The sequence below is a fragment of the Castor canadensis genome, chromosome 11, assembly GCF_047511655.1.
Source record: "Castor canadensis chromosome 11, mCasCan1.hap1v2, whole genome shotgun sequence".
Lineage (NCBI taxonomy): Eukaryota > Metazoa > Chordata > Mammalia > Rodentia > Castoridae > Castor > Castor canadensis.
The window spans coordinates 127,713,621-127,724,489 of NC_133396.1; the positions used below are offsets into that span (position 1 = coordinate 127,713,621).

The 10,869-nt window shown below is 52.6% G+C and overlaps 1 protein-coding gene across 1 annotated transcript in view; it reads left to right on the top strand.

The window, feature by feature from the left end:
- The first annotated feature begins 1,388 nt into the window (after positions 1 to 1,388).
- Positions 1,389 to 10,869, top strand: part of Lrrn2 (leucine rich repeat neuronal 2) — a 68,569-nt gene continuing 59,088 nt past the window's right edge. The window contains exon 1 of the mRNA XM_074048548.1: positions 1,389 to 1,770. The gene's annotated coding sequence lies outside the window, so the exon portion shown is untranslated. The remainder of the gene's footprint in view (positions 1,771 to 10,869) is intronic.

The window sequence follows — 10,869 nt, forward strand, 5'->3', positions numbered from 1 at the left end:
TGTATTTCTATGGCATTTCCATTGCTGTGAAATGTTGAAATTTGTTTCTTGTACTTCCAACTTATTCCTTTCAGCTCCTTGAAGCTGTTAAGCCTCACAATAGTGGTGCAGGATGAGGGCAGGGGAATGGTTGGGGGGGGGCTTAATATGTATGCATTGATAGGTAAAAGTGCTAACCCCTCTGTGTAGAGTGGGCCTCTCAAGCCCACTTTACAAAGACTTCAGGGATGTCAGCCACTGCTGGTTGTACCCTTGGAAAAGACAGGACCTGTCTTTGGCCAGGGGCACTGGGCTCAAGCTCTAGATGAAAGACAGCAACATAGAGAGGTCACTTTTTTTTTTTTTTTTTTTGGTGGTGGTATTGGGGTTTGAACTTAGGGTCTTATGCTTACTAGGCAGGGCTCTGTCACTTGAGCCACTCCACCAGCTCTTTTCTCTGTTAGGTATTTTAAAAATAGGGTCTTGGGAACTATTTGCCTGGTGCTGGCTTCCAACCGCTGTCTGCCTGATCTCTGCCTCCTGAGTAGTTAAGATTACAGGCATGAGCCACAGGCACCAGCTGAGAGGCCACTTCCCACAGCAGTCCCCACACCTACCCACTGTTTGTTCTGCAGGCTGTAGTCAAGCCCATCAGTGGGGTGTGGCCTGTCATGGAGCTGAGCTCCGATGTTCTCTCTGAGTGGTCCAGGCCAAAGGCCCTTCAATGAGCTGAACCTGAAGCCTTTGCCCCACTCTTCTAAGCCTGCACTAGTGGCAATGACACAAATTTTCTAAACCACCATGCGCAGCCCAGCACCCCACCTTCTGCATTGATGGTTTCCTTCTCACCTTCCCATCTTCACGAGACTGACCTCCCTTATGGAACACCAGGATGGGACTTTCCAGAGTACTAGCTGCCCTACTCCAGAAGTAATGTTGGCCATTCCGCTACGTTCTTTAGGGTGAGGAATACCTGTGCCGTGAACAGATTCTGACCCACCGCGACACTACCGTTAACTTTGGGAGGTAGCAGCACCATGCAAAGCAACAACGTGGTCTCCGGTGCTTGCTGTGCCTATGAGCTGCACCTGTCCTCTGAGAACTGCTGAATTTTCCATCTGTCCCCCTGGCCTTTGCAAGAGGGTCAGAGCAAAGCCGTCCACCTTCCGTCTGAGACCCAGCGCATGCCCCTTCTCCCTTCTGCCAAGCCTTGGGGCTAAACGCACAAGGACAGCTCAAGCTTCAGCTTCGGGCTCCACCCAACTCCTTCCTCTGGGTGTGTGCGCAATAGGCAGAGGGGGCCTCCGGCCACTCAGGAGTTAAAATGGCAGCGGGACTGGAGGGGGTTGGCGTGGTATGCAGACTGGGAGGAGGCGACCGGAGTGGGCTGGGGAGGTTGGGAGAGCGGCGGAGAAGCGAGTGAGGAGGGCGAGGGAGAAGCCGGAGGAGGGCGCTCGGAGAGGGCGCCGCGAGGGCCTGCTCGGTGCACTTGCAGACGCGCGGCGCGCACCGGAGCGCCCGGCCCTTGTCGCCAGCCTCCGGCCACGACGCGGGGAGGGGGTGGGGACAGACTGTGATTCTGCCATCGCCCTCTCCGGCTCGGTCCCACAGCCACTCCCGGGATAAGTCCACGTTGGGAAAGGTGCCCACCGAGCCTCCACGGCCTGTGCGGGCGGTGCGCGCGGCGGGAGGGCGCGGACCGGCGTCCCCCAGTCCAGTCCCCGGCCGAAGGCGAGCAGAGTGCGGCGGCACCGGCGACACCGGAGGCGGACGGTGGACGGCGCCCGCACGGTGAGTGTGCGGTTCCTGGGCTGGCCAAGGGAGCGCCGCCGCGGCGGGGGTGTTGTGGACATCGAGGCCGCTGGCGTGGCTGCAGGGGACGCGGCGGAAGCGGCAGCCTCGGGGTGCCTAGCTCCTGCCCTGGTGGCCGGCAGCAAAGCCTGACCCGAGAGGGGAGCCTAGGGGGGAGGGGCGGGCCGCTGCTGTCGCCGAGATGCCTGCAGGATAGCTGGTGACTTTGGAGCAGGCGTCTGGGAGGGTAGAGGAAGGCAGAGCTGGAGAATGCAAAGGAGGTGGCCGACTGCACCGGCTGGACCCGAGGGGCATGGGAGGGGGTCTGGGCCTTAATAAACCAGGAGAGCCCCGAACCTCCCCCAAACTGTTGCTGGCTAAAGCGGGGGCCCTGGAGAGGTGGCAGAGAGGTTAGGGAGGGCGTGACAGGAGCGGACTAGTAGGATGGAAGCGTTCCAGAGCCTCAGGGACTTCCCCTTCCTTGGAGCTCGGGTGCAGAGGGACAAGGTGGCCTTGGATCTTCCCAAAGTATCTGGCACCAGGAGCCAGGATCCTCCTTCCTTGCTGGCTGACTGGGGTCTGACTGCAGCCTGGAATGGGACATTTAGGATGGGGGGAGGGCCGGCGTGGGCTCAACCTGGGGACAGTGAGGGTGGGCAACGGCGGAAACGGAAGGGTAGTTCTGAGCCCACCGCAGCACCCGGGAGACAGGATGGGCTGGCCAGCCACAGGTGGGCCGTCCGTCCTGCTGGTATGGCAGGGCGGTGCAGGTACTGGCTGCCCAGTCAGCCTGGAGTCAGGAGTGGCGGGCGGGCGGGCGGGCGGGCGGGCGGGGGACCGAATTCCATTTAGGGCTGAGCTGAGACGCTGAAGAGGTGGGGAGAGCTGGACCCTGGGGATGAGCCCTAAGGGTGTTGCTATGCTCCCCTCTGTCCCTGTCCTTCCTCCCCCACCAAACGAACAGGAAGGAAAATGTCAGCTGGGCTTTGTGCTCTGCTCCTCAGGCTGCCGCAGCTCCCATCTGTTGGAGCCAACGCAGCTTCTAATTGGGCGACTGGCAGGGTTGGAGGGGGTGGGCTGGGCAGCGGCTCTATTGCCAGAGATGGACTGGCAGGCCCTCTGCTTGAAGACCCCAGGAGGTGGGGGAGTGGAGAGAACAGCCTCCACAGGTCAGGGCAATAGAGGTGGCTTTTTGCCAGCTTGGTCACCATCATTGAGGGGACTGGGAAGGGAAGATCTAGGTCTCTTTCACCCAGGAAGATGGCAGGCTCCATGCCCCCCTGCCCTGCCAGCCCTGGACAGGCTCTGTTCTTTCTGTGAACAGGGAAACCAGTTTCTCCTCTCACTGCCTACTGCTCCTTAGATGTCCCCCAGAAAGAGCAATGGGCATGGGGTAGGCAGGGCTGCGTACAGGACACCGAGGCCTGCTTGCCTGTGGGTTCTCTGGCTACCAGGAAAAGTCACATGTGGGTGGCTTGACCCACTTTCCTAGGCAGGTGCTGTTGTGGGGAAAGAGAAGGAGAAAGGCACAGCTAGGGGTCCACGTCTTCCAGGCCTTCTTCCTTCTCTGGGCAGACTCCATCCCTCTCCCCCTTCCTGCCTAGGAGTCTCCCTGAGCCTGGGATGGTACATCATTATTGGAAAAGGATATTGGGACCCATCCACTCAGGGTCTGGCACCTTGGAGTGCCCCTAAATTCACATATTTCTCCCCTGGGATATCCTACAAGGAGCAGTGAGGTGGATTTTGGCCAGCCAAGGCTGACAGGTTTCTTCTGTAACTCCGCATACCCCCGCTGGTCCCTCCTTCACTCCTCCTCAAGTGCTCTTCATCTCCCTTTGCCCTAGCACTGCCCTGCCTCAGCTTTCACCCTCCTCCTTCTCCCCCTAGGTCCTCCTCCCTGTGTGCCTTTCTTCCTCCAGGTCTCTACCTGGATGCCCCTCTCCTGTAAAGCAAAAGCCAAGAGTGCACCTGGTTCTCGCACATACTCACAGTGCGAGCGCATGCACTATTGGCTTTGCTGCATCTCCTTTGCAGAGGAGCCTAGGCTGGCTGGCCTGGCAGCTGCATTTCCCTGGCCCTTCTTCCCCTGCACTGTGCCATTCACTCACCTGCCCCTGCTACAATTCCACCTCCTTATTTCTTTTACTTGAAGAAAAAATCAATTGCTTTAAAAAAATTCTTCATTCAACAACCATATACTAAGTACCTACTATGTGCCTAGCAGTATTTTAAGACTGAGAATATAGCAATAAATAACTCTTCTTATATTTGAACGTGACAGCTGATTAGTTCTGTGCCCACCAGTTTCTTCCAAAGATCTGATGAGGGGGAGGAGCACGAACAATCCTAGTGAATTAGCTACCATGATTATTATACTGAGGAACCCCATCTCATTAGCATACACCAGGCACTACTTGTCCCTGGTACAGACCCGTTTCTGACCTGAGAGGATGGAGCAGTTCATAGCTCACCATTTATCTGGGAGGCCAGGACTGGGTAGAAGGAGGGTGCTTCCGACAGAGAAAGGAAGCAATACTTATTCACCAGGCTGTTGTATTCTGACCTCCTGACTGCTTCCTAAGGTCTGCACTACCATCCCCTTTTCTAACTGAGAAAACTGAGGCCAGGAGAGGATGGACCACTTGCCTCAGGTCACATAAATATCTATTATTGAAATCACTGATTACCCATAGTTCATTTGGCCCCTATGATGTATGTGACATCTGGCGAGTTGGACGGTGAGGTCAAAGCTCACATTTTGCCCTTTTCATGAGTACACTTCTCTCCCCATGTAGAATAATTATTTGCTGAGTGGTTGCATGAGTGAGCCTCCTCAAATGATTAGGGAAGTCTTCCTGGAGGAGATGAGACCCTGAAAAGGAGGCAGGGATAGCAGGAAATGTGATCTTCTACAGATGTGTGACAAGCTGTGGCCGGCAGCCTCCCTCCTCCATCCCCACCTGCATCCAAGTGGAGTGGTCGGAAATTGCTGTTTTCATTCAAGGTTGGAATGTAGGAGCTTGGTCCATGGCCAGTCTAATGAGTCAGTGTCACTCCTGTTCTCAGCCTCCTCCAGCAAGCCTGGGCTCTTCATGAAAACTCCACAGCAGAGGACAGGGACAGGAAGCTTTTGAGCCTGCAAGGAAAAGACAGTGTCAATAGTTGGAGGCTGGAATGGGGCTGGAAATGGGGAGAGTGACCAAGGCATGGAAAGGAGGAAGACAAAGGCAAAAGAGGAACAAAACACAGAAAACAAAATGTAAAAAAAAAAAACAAACACACAGGACACCCTGCAGCACTGTGTGGTGGTGGAGTTACTAAGAGAGGCCAGCTCAGAATACCTTTTTCTTACGCTTTGCTAGGAGGCTTTGGTGACTTTGGCCTGCAATGCAGAGGCTGAAGTTACACCAAGTTAACCTCACTCAGGCTTTTGCTTATTCAGTCAGCCCATCTTTCCTCTGTGCTGAGCCCTATGTTAGGTGCTAGGAAAGGAAAGAGTTCACAGTAAGTGTTTAGATTCAAAAGTCCCACCGCTGGAGTTCAAACTAGACTCTATCTCTTGTAGCTGGGTGATAGCGGGCAAGACATCTAACCTTTCTGTGCCTCTGTTTCCTCATCTATAACTTGCGTAATAATAGGGTTTCCACTTCATAGGGTTCTTATGAAAATTAAATTAGGTAACACACATTACAAGCCCCGAACGGCGACTGGCAAGTAGCAAGTGTTGTGCACCTACCATTACTGCTATGCTTATTATGCTTAATTAGGTGGAGACCCAGACCTGTAGGCAAGAGGGAAGAAAGTGCTGGAATTCAGAGCTGAGCAGAAGAGGCTACCTGTCTGCGCAGGAAAGGCTGACTGAAGCCTGGGATATCTGGGCCAAAGCTTGAAAAGGAACTAGCCAGGCAGAGGTTGTGAACCTGGGGACACAGGTGTTGAGGGTACCTGGGGCACAGGAATTGTGTATGAAAAGGTGCTGTGGTGTGTATGTGCTGTCTTTTAGAGACATCACCAACATTGCTGACCAGCTCCTCTCAGCCTCTTTGTTGCCAGTACTGGGAACTGGGCTTCCAGTGGGGCTGGCTAGTCACCCAGAGCAGCCCCACACCCTTTGGTCCAAGACAGTCAGCCCCTGGGCAGGGGACCTGGTACAGCTCTGCACAACCTTGGCCTCCTACTCATTACAGGCTATTAGCATACAGACTCTGCCCAACCCAGAGCTGCCGTGGCCATGTTCTCTTGGCACTTGCTAGGGACCTGGGTTGCGCTTTGGCCTGAGGGAGCTGTCTTTTAGGAGGTGAGTTTAACCAGGCTTGCTTTGGAATTCAGTTTGTCGCTGTTTGTTTCTTCCACCCACACCGTCCCTGCTGCTCAGCATTTGATGGACTTGAGTCAAGTTCCTGCATGAAGAGCAGACAGAGGGTTCCTGGGGCAAAACGGTTTCTCAGCTTCCACCTCTCAACTTGCGCTGACACAAATGGTAGCACCTAGTATTTACTGAGCACGTACGTGCCAGGCACTGTGCCAAGAGCACATCATCGCACTAGACCTTCAAATACCCCTGCTAGGTGGAAGGTACTCTTATTATCCTAATGTAAACATGAAGAGAGAGAAACCGAGGGAGATGTCACCTTCTCTCAGACTCTAGCTCTCTGCCCCTTCACTACCCCAGACTCCAGTGCTTCTTGGTCCTAGAAGTGCTTTAGGATCATCTAGCCTATTCTCTTAGCTCTCTACAGGAAGGAGTTCCTCCAGGCCAGCTCTGTCCAAACCAGTGGCCACCTTCCTCCTCTAGGGATCATCAGAGAAGATCTCCCTGATCCCTTCTTCCTCCTTCTCCCACAGGGCCTGGTAGTTAAAATCCAACATTGTTTCCTTCTGTCTCAGCTCAGTGCCTCTGGGGCCTCAGAGAAGTTGGACCCTAACAATCAGTGCCCATGACATACAGTGGGACCCAACACAAGGGTGACTCACTGGGAGACTGAGAATGGGACACAGATCCCAGAGAAGGTGGAGGGAGATGAGGTCTGCACTGCCCATGAGATGCTGCTAACAAGGCAGGCTCGTGTGTCCTGGGAAGAGCAAGTGCAGTCGATCCTGTTTACAAACATCTCACAAGGCAGTTCCTTCAGAGAAAACATATGGAAGAGGGGGCAGTGACTGTGAAGCAGCCAGCCTGGGGCCCCCGGGAAAACTGAGCCTGTCTTATCTGATCCTTCCAGGGAGAAAGAAAAAGGAGGCAGAGAGAAGAAAGGCAGGAAAGCCATGTAGTATTCTCAAGCCGAGCAGTAGGAGCTGGGGATCAATGTGTTTGTCTTTGGCTGGGAGGACAAAGGTTGTGATACCCAGAAGGCGGATGACCACACATGGCAGCCAGAAATGTAACAATTACACAGGAGGACAGAGGGAAGTGGACCCTTTACCCTCCCTGGCTGCCACCACACTTGTTCTGGCTTCTACTTTTCAACAGAGTTCCCAGGAGAGAGGAAGGCACCCTTAAGTATCAGACTTGTCTCCCAGAGTGGCCTGAGATGACAGGGTGGACACTAAACTCGAGGGGACCTGCAGAATTGCCCTGCCCACTCACCGCCTGCCTTTGCACACAGCCTTGCCTCAGCCATCAGATGTGGGGCAGGGTTGGAGTCTCTTCATTAGCAAGCATTTACTAGGCCTCTGTGCCTGACTCTGGGGATACAGACAGAGGGAACAACCAGAGAGCCGAGCCCTTAAGGAGATTTCACTTTATTGTCTGGAAATACAGCAAAATAAATTTTTAAAGTAAATAGCATATTAGAGAGTGGGAAGTGCTCCAGAGGAAAATACAGCAACGAGGAGACAGAGAAGCTGTGTGACGAAGGACAGGAGGCTGTCAGTTTGTACAGGTAGCCACAGAGGCTCGATGAGAAGATATTTGAGCAAGATGAAGAGGCAGGGGTGCACTGGGCAGAAGGTACAGCAGGTGCAAGGGCTGGGAGGCCAGGCTGGCAGAAGTGAGGAGAGAGGCAGGAGATGAGGTCTGGTGCAATGAGGAGGCTAACCCGTGGCACTCTGGAGCTGGGTGAGGAGTTCGGTTGGCTTTTCTGAGCAAGATGAAGAGTACTTGTAGTGTTTGGGGTTTGGACCATGCATTGCAGCATTGCACTAAGTGGCCAGTCAGGAAGTTCTGACTGGACTTTGACCATGGAAACCACTTCGGTCATCCCTCCCTCCGTACCTACATGTTTGCAGAGGATGGTCAATGGGGTAGAGGGTGGAGTAGGGAACCATGAAGACCCGGTCTCTGCTGGTAGGGAAATCTACAGATGAGTTGGGAGGCAGAACTCATATTCACAAGAAATAATGAGGGAATAATACCAGACAGTATTTAAAACCGAGTGCTAAACTGTGTGATTTAGACTATAAATGTTATCAGAACTCTGAGCTGTGTGGGAGTATATAGGGAACTCTTCCTCAGGAGGTGCGGCTGATTTGGGCCTGGGAAACCGAGTGGAATTCAACTCTGCAGGGGGAAGAACTCCTGTAAGGAGAGCCTTTTCCCCTCCCTGGGGTGGCCAAGAGGAGGGGAGAGTCACAGGTGGGAGGAAGCCAGCAAGCATTCAGGGCCCCGCGGTGGAGGCGTTGTCCCTTCCCCTCTGTCTGGGTATCTAACGTCCTCTTTAATCCCTGAGGGCAAGGAGAGCAGTCTTTTAGAAGTGAAGTCCATCCTCCAACCTTCTTGCCCTTTCCGTCCTGGGGCCACATCTCTGTTCTCCAAGCCTTCTTACTTGAGCCATCTCTTGTCGCTCTCATAGACTCGCACTTGTGCCTTCCACTGGGTGCCCCTGCCTGCTGATGTCTGGGGCTCCATTTTTTCCATCCAGCCCCAGCTACCTTCTCTTCTCACTTTCTCTCTGGTTGGCTAGGCTCCTGTCTGGTAGGTTACTCTTATAACATCCCCATCAGTTTCATATGTAGTGAACTGGAAGTAAAATCCCACCAAGGGACCTTCTTCCCTTGAGGGTCAAGTGTACGCTGTCCCTGGATCAGGGGCTGAGCTCACCTCTGCAGTGTGGAGAGAGATTGCCCGGGTGGAAGGAGGGGATCCATTGGGTGTCTTCATCTACCCAAGATACAAGGTAGGGATTCCCCCTCTGTAGATGCCAGGCAAAGAGCAGGAACCAAGAGCAAAGCGGTTGTTGCTCACTCAACAGCCCTCTCCCCTGTTCTGGGCCCTTGCAGCTACACCAGAGCCTGGGGCCATTGGCCCTGTGGCTCACAACCCAAAGCAAGTGGAGTCAGCTGGAGAAGGACGAGAGTCCACATTCTCTAGCCACTTATCCTTGGGCATTTTACTTAACCTCTCTGAGCCTCAGTTTACTCATCTATAACTCTGGGTTAATTACACCCACTTCATAGGGTTGTTGAGAATAACAGTTAACATTTGTGAGTGCTTAGGAGGTGCCAGCGGGTTTATTGCATCTACCTCGCTTAACCCACAGGACACTGTGAAGAAGAAATTATTTTCCCCCATTTTACAGTAGAGGAAACGAAAGCCAGGGAGCGTTAAGCAGCTTGCCAGAGGCCACACACAGTAGGCAAGAGGCAGAGCCAGAATTCGGCCCCAAATCGTTCTAACTCCAGAGCCCCGGTTCTCAAACCACCACATTAAACAAGCTAATCGGTGTAAAGCGCCTGCTACAAAGTAGAAGCTCAATAAATGTTAGTTCCTTTTCTCCTCAATTTCCCCAGGGCCACTTCTCCAGAGAATAGCTTTCCTCTACTGCAACCCTTTCTTTTCCAGGATCCTCTGGGATGTATGATAGAAGCAGGAATTAGAATGAGCTGCTGGTTTACACTGAGAGAAAAAAGAGAAAGTGGGCCATTTGCATAAAATCATAAACCACCAGAGCCATGATTAATTCCCAGGGCACCTTTCTCAGAAAAATATTATTATTCAGCCCCACTGGGTCCCAGGGCCTCGGCGGAGGGCATCTACAGAGGTGAGGACAGAGGTCAGGCTGAATGGAAAGAGAGAGAGTGAGGTAAGGACAAAGCTGTCTCACCTTCAAATGGCCCTCCTATGTCCTAGGACTTGGAAAAGTTGCCACCAGAAAGGTTCTAAGATAGTGCTGTCTAGACCTGTCTTTGGAGTGTCTTGTAAACAACCGAGGAATCCTTTTGGATCAGTGTTCAAGGTCAAGATGTGGGGAAGAAAGGATGGTATCTCAAACTATGACTGTTAAATCAGCATGTTTTCTGTACCAGGCAAAGTGTGCAAGGTCAACACACACACACACACACACATCCCTGACCTTACCTGGAAATAAAAACAAGAACAGGTGATTGCAGGTAATTTGAATATTTGGGTGCATATGGAACAGAAAGAAATGAGCTGAGACAGGGAGGTTCCCCCAAACAGTCTTCATTTTCACTTTTCCCCAGAGACCCCTTTTCTGGCAGACATGGAGACCTGTCTGCACTACCCACTAGGTTAGCCTAAGCTTGCCAGCAGTCACACTTAATGTGCAGACCCTAAAATCCCTCTGCATTTCCTTGTAAGAATACCCCAGAGAGGAGCCCAGGTCATGGCACTTGAGAAGTGAGACTCCTCTGGTCATGTGACTTTCAAATGCTTTTTCAAAACAAAATGGTACATGCATGATAGGCAGAATAATAGCCCTCCCATGTCCACATATTCCTGGACCCTGTGAGTGTGTTACATGGTCAGCAGGAGTTAAGATTACAGATGGAATGAAGGTTGCTGACCTTCAAATAAAGAGACCATCCTGGATTATGATGGGCCCAATGTCAGGGTCCTTGTGGAAGCAGGTGGCAGAGCTAGTGTTAGGGTAATGCCATGTGGGAAAGACAGGCTATTGCTAGCCTTGGAGAAGGAAGGGGCTGTGAGCCACAGAACGCAGGCAGCCTAGAAAGCTGGAACAGGAAACAGATTGTCTTCTACGGCCTCCAGAAAGGAATGCAGCCTTCTGACTCCTTGACTTTAACTGAGACCCATTTCAGTCCTTTCATCTCCAGACCAGTAATAAATGTGTGTTGTTTTAGGCCACTAAATTTAGGGCAATTTATTACAGCAGTCACAGATAATTAAATATAAAG